Genomic DNA, 15867 nt, shown 5'->3' on the forward strand with positions numbered 1-15867 from the left:
CTTATAGCCTCAAAAGAGCTTCAAATTCTTAGCATCTCCTACATGGGAGAGCAAATAAGAGCCAAGAACTCCAAAGTATCTTGCCCTAGATCCAGTATGTCCAGGCATGAAGCCAAAACTCTTATAACTTCTTCCTTCTCCACTAAAATTATCTTATCTCATCCTCTATTGAAAACTTGGGATCCAATCACCTAGGAGATAGCTCTCAAAGCTATCATTGGCAGGCTTGGAGAGCTCGATAAGCTGCTGTGATAAATTGCAGCTATCATTGGCAGGCTTGGAGAGCTCGATAAGCTGCTATGATAAATTGCAGCTATTTGATTATTTGAGGTTTCAATATAACAATCAATGCCTTGACTTTTGCCAAGCTTCAATGGCCTTGAGCCCTTGGCTCTTCCAAGACAGTTGTCTAAATCTTCCATTTCTATCTGCACAATAAACCATAATAGTGTAATATATCAATAGATAAATATCCTATAATATTTGTCTATAATGCATAATAAACTTTAATATAAATCTCAATAGATATCTTAAAATTATATTCCATACGTTAGGGTTTTCATCTTTTTCAAGAAGACTACCACCATAAAGATTTATTGAACTTTTTGTTTTCTCCTTTGATGGATCACTTTCTCTTCATACCCCATATCATCAATACCAAGTCTCTACTAAACTTGTGAGAACTCTTTCTATATAGGTAGCCCCTCCTTTTCATATTCTATAATCTGATTAATACATAAATGCAAGGCTATAGAGCTGTCTTGAAAATTATCTCCCTCAACATCAAGACTTACTAGAAATTCCCATTCATAACCTATAAAATTATTATCATTTTGGCCCCATCCTATAAGGATTGCTAAGCAGTAATCTTCTTTGAGATAAAAAAGGTGTTGAATATCATTTAGCAATACATATCTCTTTTGTTAATGAGGTAACTTGGAAATGTTAGGACACAATCAAGAGGACCTTCTTCAATCTTTGCAATCAACTCTCTCTCCTTTTCTTCCACTTTTGTAATATTCTCACTTTTAAACAAAGCAACATCAAATCCCTACACTAGTTGGTTCTTGACATCCTCCTGAAACCTTTCCCCCTTCTCTTCAACCTCTTCAACCTCTTTATCTTTACTTGCAATATCCTTTGTCTTCTTCTCTTGTATTGTATCTAAAGAACAACTATCCATATACTGAAGAATTTCAAGAAACCCAACATCCTTGTGGACAAGAAGACATTGATGCCGATTCTGATGAAAAGGGAAATCTGCTTTCCACTTCTTGAATTCCTCATCAATAAGACCAAACCTTGTTTGCAAAGTTGTTCCAGCAGCATTGATAGCTTCCACTACATCACTATAATCGACAAATCCCTCAATCTCTAGGCCCTACACATGTCTATCATAACACTCCCTATAATCCTTTAGTTTGCCTTCAAGAGCTTTTGCAAATCAAAAGGACCATTGATCATATCTCTAATGTAAATGAATTTAAATGAATTTCCAATTGCATGGAAGAAATCAAAGAGCTTCTCATCACATGTATCCTCCATATCCTCTTCCTTCATTTCCTCTAGAGAAACCTTCCTTTTAGTCATCGTGATTACTCACAGAATCAAATTCTAAAACAACAAGATAAGTTTAGGGATACAAAGTACCAATCCACATTTGCTTACATCCAAATAAGAAATTTAAATTTGTGTAAGTTGGTGCATGTAGAACATCAAAGCCACATTATTTTACATATGTACAAGATCAAAGCAAGATTGCTAGAAAAATCCCATCAATGCCTTCATGCCATTTTTGGCATTTTGGCATTTTATGAAGCACTCACTCTTGGCTTTGAAGTTTACCCTTTTGATGTGACTAGTGTACTTTCAATGGTTGTTTTTGATTTTGCTTTGAGCTTCGTGGCAAAAGGGTTAACACAAGAGATGGACATATTCATGTTAGAGGAAATAGATCCTCTATACCAAATGTAGATCCAATTACTATGATATAAAGGCACATTAGAAAAGAGATTGTTGGATTAAAGAGAAGAAGAAAGAGCATGGAACCCTCATAAATGAAGGGTGCGATTATTTTGGGGAGAAAAACTAATTGTCTTTTCCTAAATAGTTTATCACCAACAATTTACACTTTGACAACCACAATCCTTGGTGGATTGTTATTGGGATAAGGTCTCGCATGACCACTCATAAAAATTCCTTAACTTTATATCTACAAATGTAACGTCCTTGCTCGCCGCCACCATAGAACTCACCCCCCCAATTTTTATAAAGTATTTGAAATTATTATTATCATTATTATCCTTTCCCCCCAATCGTCACTGAACAGGCGGGAGGAAAGAAAAAGGGAAAGAACGTAGGGAGATGACATTGGAGGGAGGAAGGAAGCTGTCATGAAGGGAAAAGAAGAAGTCGACGTGGAGGAAGAACATGATAATGACGTGGAGGATGGCGAGGAGGAAGAAGTAGACGATCATGACCAAGAGAAGGGACAGATTGCATGGCGCCAACCCAAGTTGGCCACCTAGATAGGCGATAAGGGGAGGGGCCTCGTGTCACGTCCTCCCTTCCCAATAATAACCCCCCCAAAAACCTTATAAACCCCCCCTTGAAAGGCAGCGGGGGCATCTCTCCTTCTCTCCCCCCCCCCCCCCCCCCCCCCCCCCGCCCCCCCCCCGCCCCGTAGTAACACTCTTCCCCCTCCCATCGTAAAGGGGTACCTCTTGTTCCCCCCTCCTAAGGGGGTTTGGCAATACCACTCTTTTCCCCCCCTTGCCGTTGTGAGAAGAAGAGGGGAGAGGACACCTTATTTTCTCCCCCCCTTGCTATCAGCTTGAGGTAAGAAGAAGGAGAGAGAGAGAAGAAGAAGAAGAGAAGAAGAAGGGAGAGAGAGAGAGAGAGAGAGAGAGAGAGAGAGAGAGAGAGAGAGAGAGAGAGAGAGAGAGAGAGAGAGAGAGAGAGAGAGAGAAGGTGAGAATTCCTTCTCTCCCATTGGCCGTGGACCCATACCCCATTTCTGTGTGATTATCCTTCGACCACCAGCTCATCTCGCTCCCCAACTGGTCCTCACTAATCGAGTACAAGATGCGGAAGTCCTGTGCGAAGCATGTCTAAAAGAGAAGAGATTGGGGATGGCACCCAAGCGAAAATTATTGCACCCAGATGGCAATCCCTCAACAAGCAACAAAGCCTCAGTCGAGGACATCATTGCCAATTCGCATGCGATATCGGTCGTAAGTAATGTACTTTTGAATTAACATATGCTTGCTTGATTTTCGCATGAGACATGCTAGGGCTGTATTACACGGGAATAGGACATTGAGAAGGATTAATTGCATCGTTAAGTATTTGAAGGATTGAATTTTCCAGATGCGTGTATTAGGAAAATTTAATTGTATTCAGATGCCATACGATAAACTTATAAACAACATGTAAGGCTTCAAGCATTTCCGTATTCCCATACTCGCAATAATAGGTGTGTTTCCACCACACCATTGGTATGATGTAGCTCGCACACTTGATGGAAGGCATGATAAGTGATTTAGCCTAAGGAAATTCATTTTCAAAGCTCTAGGCTTTGCCCAAGCTCTCGCTAACAACATGAACTAATAGCTCATGTTTGGTAGATTGGAACCTTGATGTTATGCATAGTTAGCGCAAATAACAATCATAAGGGCTAAAAACTAAGATGCCTTGGGGACCCCGTCTGGCAACTACTACCTTCATCAACCCAACCCAGGGGATTGGGCTAGTTATGAATTACAATCCCAAGCTTCAAAGGCAAGAGGAGAGCTCTAGGGATTGGGAAACCCTTAGTCGAAGGAAAGACATATGCTTCTGTACCTATTGGGAAGAGTTCTGGGATATTGATCAATGTAAGTGATTAATAGAACTTATGACTTGTATAGTGTTTGAAACCTTAACATATGCCTTAGTTGGCAGAAGGGTGTGTTAAGTAAATTTTACTTAGAACCGCTCCTGATCCCAAGGGGGAGAGCAAACAGGTGATGGAAAGGTTATCGCGACTATTTCTACAATGTTTGAAAAAGGATACCGTTGTTTTTGTTGATTGATCAAATAACGTCCTAAATGCTTTTGCATTAAACTGATTGTGGGATGTGAATCGGATGATTATTCCAAGTGCTTATGTTGGTGGTAAATGCATGACAGGGTCTGTGATGACAAATTGCCAATGGAAATAAAGGAATGTTTCCTTGGAAGGTGATATTAAGTTGATTACTTTGACTGTGCTTGATTCCTAATTGGATTAATTAAGGAAGGATATTTGCGTAGATGGATCATCTCCAAGATCGCACTCTGGATTACCCCAAGAGGGCATTGCTCAATTCACAGGCCGAAGGTCGAGTGGTGAAAAGGCCAGGTGAAAAGGCCAACCACAAAAAGTGTGTCTCACTCCTAGTTCTCGCTCAAGGTCAGTGGAGCTGTGGACACTCCTTGCCAAGTCCGGAACGGAGCTATAAACTTCTGTGAGCCCAATGTCTATGGCGTTGGAAGATCCTATTCTAGATAAAGGATGGAAATTATGGTGCCATGAGATTTGGACCGGGACTTCTGTTGGACAGAAGGGATATATAATTCTCATGTATGGGCAGGAGACAAAGATTAACCTGAGATAAATTCACATAATCCAAAGTGCCAACAGAGATAAGGCTCCTCTTGAGAGCTAATAAATGATGTACATCATGAAGAGTAAATGTGCTACCTGAACTGGACATCACCAATACCAACTATCTCTAATGCCAAGTCATTACCCAAACTAATAGATCTAGTCAAAAACTGTGATAGGAAGCTCTTAAATCTATGAGCCAACACTAAGTATATCCTTATAAAGCATCAATCAGTTATGAAGTATGGCTCTTTTTGCCACCTTGTGGGGTGTCTTCTTCTCTCCTCTATCTACATGTTCCCTAGCCATTACACGAACTTGATCACATGGTCCACCACCCTTAGAGATAGAACTCTGTCTAAAGAACGAGGGTAGTGGAAGGAGAACTTGAAGGGTTAGCTTTGGTTTTCCCATTGCTCCTAAATAGCCAGTTCTTGGGCTCAGTTTACAGGGTGGCATTCCTCTCTTTATGGGACCTGGACCTCAAGTAAAAGGTTTAATTAAGGAAGCTAATTTTGAATGTCACACATGAATGTGATATGACCTAATTAGAAAACTAAAGCTATCAAGGGAAGCAGGTGGGCAGAACCTCGACAGGTCTATTCTACGGCAGGGTGGTCCCAGAGAACTAGGAGGCTTCTCACAAGGTTTTACCATCGCTCGACTTTAGGTATTGTTAAGTTAGAACCTGATTCATGCCATTTCAGGGGACCGAAATGGGACTATGCCATACAGGCAAAGAGGTTGAGCAACACATCCCTCTTGTTTCCCATTCTCTTTGAACCAACTGCGACATGGGTCTGCTTCGGCTTGGGTATCTCCAGTAAAGTAGGATGTCCAGAATCCAATGCTAGAATACTGTTAGGAGACCTTGACCCCTAGGAGCCCAGATTTCAGGTCACGGACTCGGGAAACCCTAGGCAACAAACCCCGTGACATTCCATGGGAGTGCCAGGCGGTGTCGCTTAGACTCCTCTCTCGATGGACCGCTAAAAGCGTGCCTCGACAACCAATAGGCGGTATGTTACAACAAATTTGTTCAAATGGTATACACTACTGCACTCTGAATGCAACTAAAGCAAAAGAAACTCAATAAAATTAGTTAGAATAAGGAATCAAAAGAGGATTGCCTTCAAAATGACTTATGAAATGCAACTTGAGTCTTCAGGTACATTGAATTGTGGCATCATCATTCACATTTTATTGGGAATATGTGATTTATGACTTGACAACTTATGAAACACGGTAATGGAGGTCAGAGGAGCTTTGTGGAGCATTATCACATTTAATCCAACAAACATTGATTGATTTCTCAATACACGTGCACAAAAAAAAGAAGACAAATAGAAATTTGTTACCTTAGAAATGCATTGCTTTTGAGCATGAACAGGTTTGGTCAAGAGCACACATATTCTCGGCTTTGCAATGCACAAAGTATGTGGTCGTGGAAGAGACAAAAAAATGTGTAGAACGAAAGTTTGTGCAAACATCAGCTTGACTTAGAAACGTGTATTTATTTATCAACAATCATCTTGGAACTTGCTCAAAATGTACCATGCACTAATTCAAAAAGGCTATATTTAAACTAAAAAAGAAAGGACTAGAAATCTTTTCTTTCACATTAAAAATAATGCCATAAAAGTGCCATAATGTCTGGAAAGGTTAATGACATGTGGCATACGTTTTGAGGCAACAACAATATACTTGGTACTACACCTGTGAAGTAAATTGCTCATTATGCTTCAATGAAATATCCTTTTAAAAGGAATTTTGTAAAATAGCTAATTCTCACAGCAAGCAAAATAACTTAAAATACAAGAAATACACCATATGTGTCAAGAAACCATAGCCAAGGTGGCTAAGCATGTAATTATATTGCCATGGAAGGCTGAGAATCATAGATGAATGTTGTAACATGAATACTCACCTCATGCCAAGGTGGGACATGGTATGTGCCCCCCATAATCTTAGTGGCTAAGAGTATGCACCTTCTTAAATGGTGGGAGGGAGGAAACCTTAAATCTTATATTCTTCAAAATGGCAAAAGATCCTTCGCATGTTACATCGCCACCTTTTATACTTAACCCTAGGCTAAGGCATTTATGCTTTATTACAAGCCATCCCGGCCTAAAAGAGCTTTGTCCTTAAAGCTGGAATTGGGACAATTTACAAGGAAAGATTACAAGGATAGCTTTGTAAGTAATGGATCCATGCTGAAATGAAACTCCAAGTTGGAGAAGATCTCATATGTTAATGAAGTACAAGTATGAAATCTGAGTATACTATTGGAAACTGTCCAAAACAAGCTACTACACAAGAATGATCATAACTTGAACAAGAAATGTCCAATCACCATGTAAGAGCTATAGAAATGTAGAGGACAATCCCTAGTATCTAGCCATGCCATAAAAATCCAATTTTGATGATAGTAGAGTAATTATTTTTTTGATAGAATTTCTATACAGCAAGCTATCCTATTCAGATTTTACTATGTTTTTTGAAAAATCCATGGAAAAGAATCAAGGTATGATGATGGTTTCTAAGTAGACTCCTCCATGGGCAAACCTCGCCATTTAATAAGGTATTACAACAGTAAACATTTCCTTAAACCTTTTCTCTTTTGCCAATAATCTTTTCGGGCTTGTAAATGATGAGACCATCTTCATCTATGGGAGGTAACTCCTCTAAACTCTTTATGTCTGGACCCACATATATCTTAGGTTGGTAAACATGGAAGGTAGAATGAATACTTGTTGAAGAAGGCAAATCAAGCTTGTATGCAAGCTCACCAACTCGTTTGAGGATTTGATAAGGCCCATAGTAACGATGAGCCAACTTATTATGACTGCCTTTGAGAGAATCATACCTAGATTTAGGCACTTTGAGAAATACCCAATCTCCTTCTTCAAACTCCAAAGGCCTCCTCTTTTCATCAGCATAAGCCTTCATAACATCTTGTGCAATCTAATGTTTTCTTTGCATTGATGTAAAATAGCTTCCATTTTCTCAACTTTAGCCTTGGCTTGTGGATTTACATCTTCATGAAAGAGAGCTGAAGGTATTTGCACTTTATATCCATAAAGCGCTTCAAATGGCGACATGCCAATGCTCATATGATGAGTGTTATTATAACAAAATTCAGCAAGATGTAGCCAATGATCCCACGAAGCTTGAGTGTCATTGCAAAAATGTCAAAGGTAGATTTCCAACCATTTATTGACACGCTTCGTTTGGCCATCCGTTTGGGGATGATATGCCATGCTAGGAGTCAAATTTATTCCCATAGAAGTGAACAAGCTCCTCCAAAAGCTTCCCATGAACTTAGTATCACGATTGGATATGATCTTCAATGGCATACCATGAAGCTTAAAAATACATTCCTCCATAAATTGTTCATCCACTCGCTTTGCTATAAATCAAGCATTGGTAAGGATGAAATGAGCTAATTTAGTCAACCAGTCTACCACCACATAAATGCTATTCCACCCATGCTTTGTTTTAGATAATCCCACGATAAAATCCGTTGTAATATCAGTCCACTTGCCTTGAGGAATAGGGAGTGGATGAACTAAGCCATCAAGTAGAAGAGAGGAGTCCTTATTTTGTTGGCACGGAAGACATTACATAACATAATCCTTGACATCCCTGAAAATTCCCTTCCAGTAGAAGCTCTTATAGATATTGTCAAATGTTTTGAACAACCCATGGTGTCCCGCTAAAGGCGAAGAGTGCATCTCATGTAGGATACGATCTTTGAAAGAAGATTGTGGTGTTAAGTAGGCTATACCACGAAACCATAAAAGACCATTGTGCCATTTGAAATTGGGATACTCTTCTCCTTTACCTTGCTAAAATTCATTTATCATCTTTGATGCTTGCTTATCAAGCAAATACTCTTCTTGGATATCATGTATCCGATCCTTATGCACAATTGAAATTGTAGAGATGGAACACGTCCACATCCTTGATAAAGCATCTGCCACAATATTAACTTTTCCAACCATATAGGATATTTCAAAATCATAGCTTTGAAGAGTAGCTAGCCACCTCCTTTTTTTAGGAGACAAATTTGGTTGGAAAAGGAAATATTTCAACACACGGTGATCATTTTTAACCTTGAAATGGTTGCCATTTATATAATGATGCCACTTTTTTAATAGCATGCAAAATTGCCAACATCTCTTGTTCATAGACATGTAGTTGATGCTCCTTATCATCAAGCTTGCGACTTTCATAGGCTATAACTTCATGATCTTGATATAGAACAGCCCCGACTCCTCTCCCACTAGCATATAGAATGACCCCAACTCCTCTCCCACTAGCATCTGCACATATAATGAATTCCTTAGAGAAATCCAGGCATACAAGAATAGGTGCTAAAACTAAGAGAGATTTCAGCTCATTGAAACTCTTGTCGGCTATGGAGTCCCAAAGGAAAGCCTCTTTCTTTAGCCTATCAGTCAAAGGAGCCACCACATGAGCATAATTTTTTATAAAGCTCTTATAGAAGGAAGAAAATCCAAGGAAATCCCTCAAAGAAGTAGATTTCGTAGGAATAGGCCACTCTTTGACACATTTCACTTTGTTAAGATCCACTCGAATGCCTTGCTCTCCTACAATATGACCCAAGTATTCCACTTCATCTTCCATGAAAGAACACTTTGACATTTTGAAAAAGAGTGCGTGTCTTCTTAATATGTCAAAAGCCTCTCGTACATGCATCAAATGCTCCTCCTTGGATTTGCTATAAATGAGGATATTGTCAAAGAATACAAGGATTTTTTTGAACAATAAATATTACAATATTTTATTCATGAGAGCTTGAAAAGTAGTAGGTGCATTTGAAAGCCCAAATGGCATGACCAAGAAGTGGTATAACCCTCTTTCAGTCCTGAAGGCTGTTTTATACTCATCTTCTTCCTTCATTCTAATTTGGTGATAACCCATTCGAAGATCGATCTTGGTAAAGACTTTTGCATCTTTAAGCTCATCCAAAAGGTCATCAATGCATGGAATTGGGTATCTATTCTTAGTCATGGACTTGTTTAACCCTCTATAATCAATGCACATGTAAAAAGATCCATCCTTCTTCTTCACCAAGAGCACAGGAGAGGCAAACGATGATTGAGTTGGCTAAATTAAACCCATTTGCAACAACTCTTTGACTTATCACTCCACCTCTTCCCTTTCAAACTTTGACAAGTGATAGGGAGGCTTGTTGATGGGTTTTGTATTAGGTAGCAAATCAATGGGGTGGTCAATCTCTCTCTTGGAGGCAAAGATGATGGTGGTTGAAATAAATCTTTGTATTTCTCCAATAGCTCTTCCAACCTTGGATCCCTTTTCTTTGAAGAAGAATATGGTTGATTTGGTGGCTGCTCTTCATCTACTTTTGCAAGTGAAAGAGTAAAATGCATGATCTTGCATTGATTTCTTTTCGTAACTTCTTCATAAATATGAGTTCCAACTATTTTTGACCAATGCCCTTCAATTCTATATGCTGTCCATTCCATTTAAATTCCATTTGCATGTTTTCCAAGTCTAACAAAAATTTTCCAATGGACTTTAACCTATCATAGCCAATGAGCCATTTCCAAAGTAATCAAGTCCACTTGTATGGTACATGAAGGAGATAAGGTGATAGGAGTATGTAGGCACACTTCATTGCTTGATTCATAAGCTCCATTGGCAACTTGGATCTTCAATGGCACTTGCAATTTGTTGAGGAAGCAATTTCAACCCATGCAAAGATTTGGTATTTAAAAAGCTATGGGTGATGCTGCCCATGTCTATCGAACCACTTTTCCATTGATCAACCCTTCAAGTCTAAGGGTATTTTCTCTCTTACAACCGATCCATGCATAATGAGAAATTGCACATAAAGAACCACTCAGATCAAAGGGAAAACTATCAACAATATTATAGAACTCATCAGTAATTCCATCATCCTCATCATGCATGTCTTCAACCATAGGGTTTGCATCCACATGAAATACATTTTCCTCTTCATCTTCATCTACATCCAGCTCATCGATGATGACAAAATTGAGCTTGCTATTTTTGGATTTACACTTCAGCCTTTTGAGCATTTATAGCCCTTGTAAAGTTTTGTTTTGCTTTAGCCATTGGTCTAGAACTGCCATCAACAATTGGTTTTGACCCATAAACCATTGGATAAGTAGGCACCTTGCTGTAATTACTGTTGTAGGTATTAATTCCCTTGCTATCTTGTCTATACATATCCCTCGGCTGGCTGAAATGAGCCCCAAACTTAGAAGACTAATTTGGTGAGGAATACCCTGCACTTTTAGGTTGAATACCCATTGAATCTCTTCTATATTTCTGCCCATACCTTTCAACATATTGAATAGCATTATGAATGATCTTGGGCTGCATTGCACCTACTTTCGAAGAAAGGGTTAGATCTAGACCAAAGATGTATTTGTTTAATTTTGTCGAATCATCAATTCCTTCAGTGTGCATAGAGAGATTGAGGAACATATTGGAGTAGTCACGAATGGACATGCCCCTTTGTTGAAATCCATGCCATTTTCTTTGCAATCTTTCTTTTTCCATTGGAAAGACAAACGCCTCTAACTTTGCCTTCTTAAAATCCTCGCAAGAAGCAAAAGTGTGACCAAATGTTTTCATGTATCTCCTCCATGTGTGTGCGTAGCCCTCAAGATGGAGTGCCGCAAAATAGATAGCTTCATCGTGGCAAGGAAAAAGTGTGAAGTATATCTCGAATTTATATACCAATTCTTCCCACTCTATTGGAGATGCATGATCCCCCTTGAAGTTGGAATGGTGATCTTCTCTTTGTACTCCCTCTCATTATAGGTTGGCTGAAAATTGTTAGAGTGCTACCCAAAGGGTGATTGTCTCTAAGACTCTTTATACATTGAATCTCTTCCAAAAGAATTTGGTCTAGAAGCATTACCACCTTGATTTGGTTGACACAATCCAAAAGAGTGAGGCTGTCCACTAGTGGGTTGACCATAAAATGAGTTCTCTTTGTTAGTGATATGTGACTTGTGAAATATGCTCCATTGATGGCGAGGCTCTAGAACATTATCCTCCAAAGGAGGATGCCAAGCATAGCCTTTACACCATAATGTCTGCTGATGATAAGTCTTTAGGCCATCAACCAAATTTATTTTAGCTACATGGACATACATAACTGCTTATAAAATCACATCTCCTACATAAAAATTAATATCCTCCTCATCAAGGATGTGCAAATCTCCTCGGAGATACATAAAATATAAGAGTTGAGCTTCATTATCATGCTGATACGCAAGAGGAAGTGCTTGATATGAACCCCTATAATAGGCTCAATCACATTCTACATTGGCATAAGCTTCATCACATGGAGATGCATAATGACATGGTTGCCAATCATCACTAGACACTGTCTAAAATCATTTTGGAAATTGAACAAATGGCTCTCTCAAATTCTTGGACTTAATAGACCCTAGAGCAGCTCACCACACTTGTAGCCTTGTTAGCCACCACTTTGGCATAAGAAAATGAAAACGAGTCCAAGCATGAGTCCTGATGGCCTCCACCACTAGAGTTGCTACATGGTCAACAGAGCATTCTTGGAGCCAAGGGTATCCCCCTTCCACTTATGAGGTCCGTGAGCCCTCCCATGTTAATGACGATCCTCTCTTGAGCTCCCCCATCCTTGATGCAGCTAACCCTTTAGTGAGACCCCACCCACCATTGGTAGAAGCTCCCCCACTCTCCCTAGGAGCACCAATGGAACTTATATGGCTTACCCAATCATGGACAACATGGTATTACTGGCCAGCATGGCAATAATGGGTAGCATGGTTATAGCATACAACATGGGATTAATGCACAACATGATATGTATGAACAACATGGTATGTACATACATCATGGTATTTATGGATAGCAACGCTTTCATGGGCAGTAAGACCCCAATGATCTACTTGACAAGATCCTTCTTACTAAGTACAATGGGTAGTTCCTGTCCCTATTAGACTTGGAAGAATGGACTTCCAAATTGGAGTCCTATTTCAATATCCATCTTGACCCGTGCACGGATGATCAAAAAATTATCTTTGCATCTCTCCACTTGGAAGGGTTTGTCCACACATGGTGGCACTATATTAATTGATAAAATCATGAATTTATTGATTGAAAAGACTTTAAGATGCACATGGTTCAAGTATTTGTATGCCTTCTGAAAAGAGAGTGGTTGGGACAATGATGGTGCACTCTTGACCAATGCAATCTTATTGTATGAGATTACATGGATCAGTTTATGAGTTTGGCTATGTATGTGGAGAGCATAAGTGATGATGCCAAATTGCACAACTACATTTATGGGTTTGATCCAAGCTTATCCATGAGTGTCATGGCTGAAAATCCTTCTATCTTATGCAATTGAATTGGTTGAAAGATATGTAAGAAAGTATCGTAAAAATGGAAACTTTTTGCAAGGTTATGGATAGCCCCACACCCCATTAAGGTTAGCCTCATATGGGGGTGTTTCTAGAGGCAACCCCATGTCTAGTAGTAGTCTCAAAATACCTACTTACCCCCCCTTCCATGGAGAAAGAAAATAGGGTACATTTGGGATAGCACTTGGCTGTTACAATTCTTCCCTTGGGACTAGTCTTCCAGCCCCTTGGGGTCTTGGCATAGTGTGTCATGGAACCGTTTGAGGTCTTCCCCCAATGGGTGAGGAGGATTCTCCTTTAAAAATGAGGAAAAGGCATGCTCTCTAGGCGAAGAGGAAGGAAACCCCCAGTCGAGATTCTAGCCCCCTTACCTCTTGCCCCAACTAAAGTGAGAGCCCGTCCTCCAGTCCGTTCACTCAAAATGCTCACCAACCTTCTTACTTAGCTATGTGCAATTTGACGGGAATCCCAAGGACACCACGAACATACCCAAGTGTGATATGAGTGTTACCCCACATGCCTTGGAGAGCCTAGTCCCTCGAGGCCTACCTCCCATATATCTACCATCTGTGCCACAATGAACCATCGATCCACATCGCAATCTGCACCCCACATCGCACGCCACACTCTGGCAGAGAACAAAAAGAGAGAGAGAGAGAGAGAGAGAGAGAGAGAGAGAGAGAGAGAGAGAGAGAGAGAGAGAGAGAGAGAGAGAGAGAGAGAGAGAGAGAGAGAGAGAGAGAGAGAGAGAGAGAGAGAGAGAGAGAGAGAGAGAGAGAGAGAGAGAGAGAGAGAGAGAGAGAATGTGTGTGTGTGTGTGGAGCGACAAACCTCATATGGATACCAGTAGCAGCAAGGGTCAAGTTGAGGTTCTTGTTCGAGGACAAGTTCCCACAAACCTTGGGAATCCAATTCATCATTCAACAATTCATTCAGATTTTCATTGTTTTCATTGTCTCTAAGTTATCCTAGCCCTAATTGTGCTCTGTTGAGTTTATGCTTTATTGTATACTTTAATTTATGTTTCTTTGTTAGGGTATTTCTTCACATGGTAACAGAGCAAGGTTCTCTTTCACAAAACCTTGGCCTTTGATCTTAAAGCCCTATGCAAGGAATAGAAACAATAGGAGGTCAAGATGACTTCGAACACATCTTGACCACATCATCATGATTCTCCCAGACCTAGCACATCAAGAGACAAGATAGAGTGGGCTTTATAGCTTGCTCCTCCTTCTGACATGGCCAAAGAGTCTTTGGACTGCCATGGAGTCCATAGACTATACGAGATCTCACAAACCAAATACGATCCCATCCTCATGTATTGAGCTCAACAGTAGATTGAAGGTAAATTGGAGTTTACTACTTTATATTCGGTGCATTGGTCTGATGATTTTGTAGGAAGGACAGAAGCTCCACAAAGGATTGGCCATCCTGACATGGAAACTAGCATGGAATACAAACAATTTTCCTCTCTACTGCTATCATCTCCATTACTACCACTTTCATCTTTTCCATATACATCTCCACCTTCTTTCACTCCTACATCAGGTACATATATTAATGCTTCTCAATTTTTTGAATTTCCTTCCTCTTTTCTACAAGATATTGGTGATGCTCAAGATGTAGGAACTCTTCATACCAAGTATTGATTCATGAGCCTTGAAGAGAATAGATTTTTCCATTTGAACTCAAAAAAAGGTAAGCGAATATTGCAAGATTCATTAGTGAGTGCTTCTTCAACTTTTACATCTCATGGTCAATTTGATTTAGGCAAATCATCTTTTTCATCATTTGCATTTAATGGACAAAATGAACCTAACTCATTTCCCACTACTACACAAATGACAAATCAAAAATCTCCCACCCATCCCACCCATGGTGAGAGTAAATATGCTGAAAATAGACCCCAAACTACATTAGCCTCAAATGGTCCAAGTGGTCAAAAGTTCTTTCCCCCAAATGTTGTGAAGGAGTGGAAAGAAAAAGGCCTATGCGTTAAATGTGTTGATAGGTACATAGCGGAACATGCCTCAAAATACCCTTACAAGATAGTTAAGGTCAAAGTTCATAGTATGTATGTGATGGTAGATTATAACAATGATGAGGAGGAATTATCTACTAAAAATGAGGAGTATGCTGAGAGCAGTTCTATGATTCGGAGGATGGGTTTCCCTTTGACCTAGGAGGTTGGCCATCCCATGCTCTTAATTTGACTACTCGTACTACACCCCACTTGACTACCACCTCCCTTTGCTCCATCTTTCTAGATGCTTGGACTTGTTCTAGGAGCACCATCACTTTATGCATTCAAGGTAGGATTAATGGGAAGCATGTATTTATCCTTGTGGATAGTGGTAGTATACATAGTTTTGTCAATAAATTAGCCATTGATCAATTGGAATGCACCACTATGGAATTACATCTCACCCCTTGAAAGTTCAAGTAGCAAATAGTGAAGAAGAAATCAACACATTATGCTCCAAAGTTTCCCTATGCTTGGCTAAAAATTATCTGGCATTAGTTAATCTAATCACGTTTGACATGGGTCCCATTGATGTTATCTTGGATTGTGATTGACGAACACATTTTGGTAAAATTTCTACAAACTTCTCTCAGCTCTACATTTAGTTTATGATACATGGACAGCTCATCTACTTAAAGGGAGTTCATGATAATGCTGATTTTTGGCTAATTACAACAAAAAAACTCAAAAGGGAGTCTAAGAAATGTTCAGAAATCTTTGTCTTGCACTTGAATAAGGAAAATTTAGATCAGCCCTCCAAAGTATCTCAGGATTTAGCCTTGAAG

The sequence above is a fragment of the Lygodium microphyllum genome, chromosome 7, assembly GCF_053477565.2.
Source record: "Lygodium microphyllum isolate KBCC chromosome 7, Lygodium_microphyllum_v1.1.10, whole genome shotgun sequence".
Lineage (NCBI taxonomy): Eukaryota > Viridiplantae > Streptophyta > Polypodiopsida > Schizaeales > Lygodiaceae > Lygodium > Lygodium microphyllum.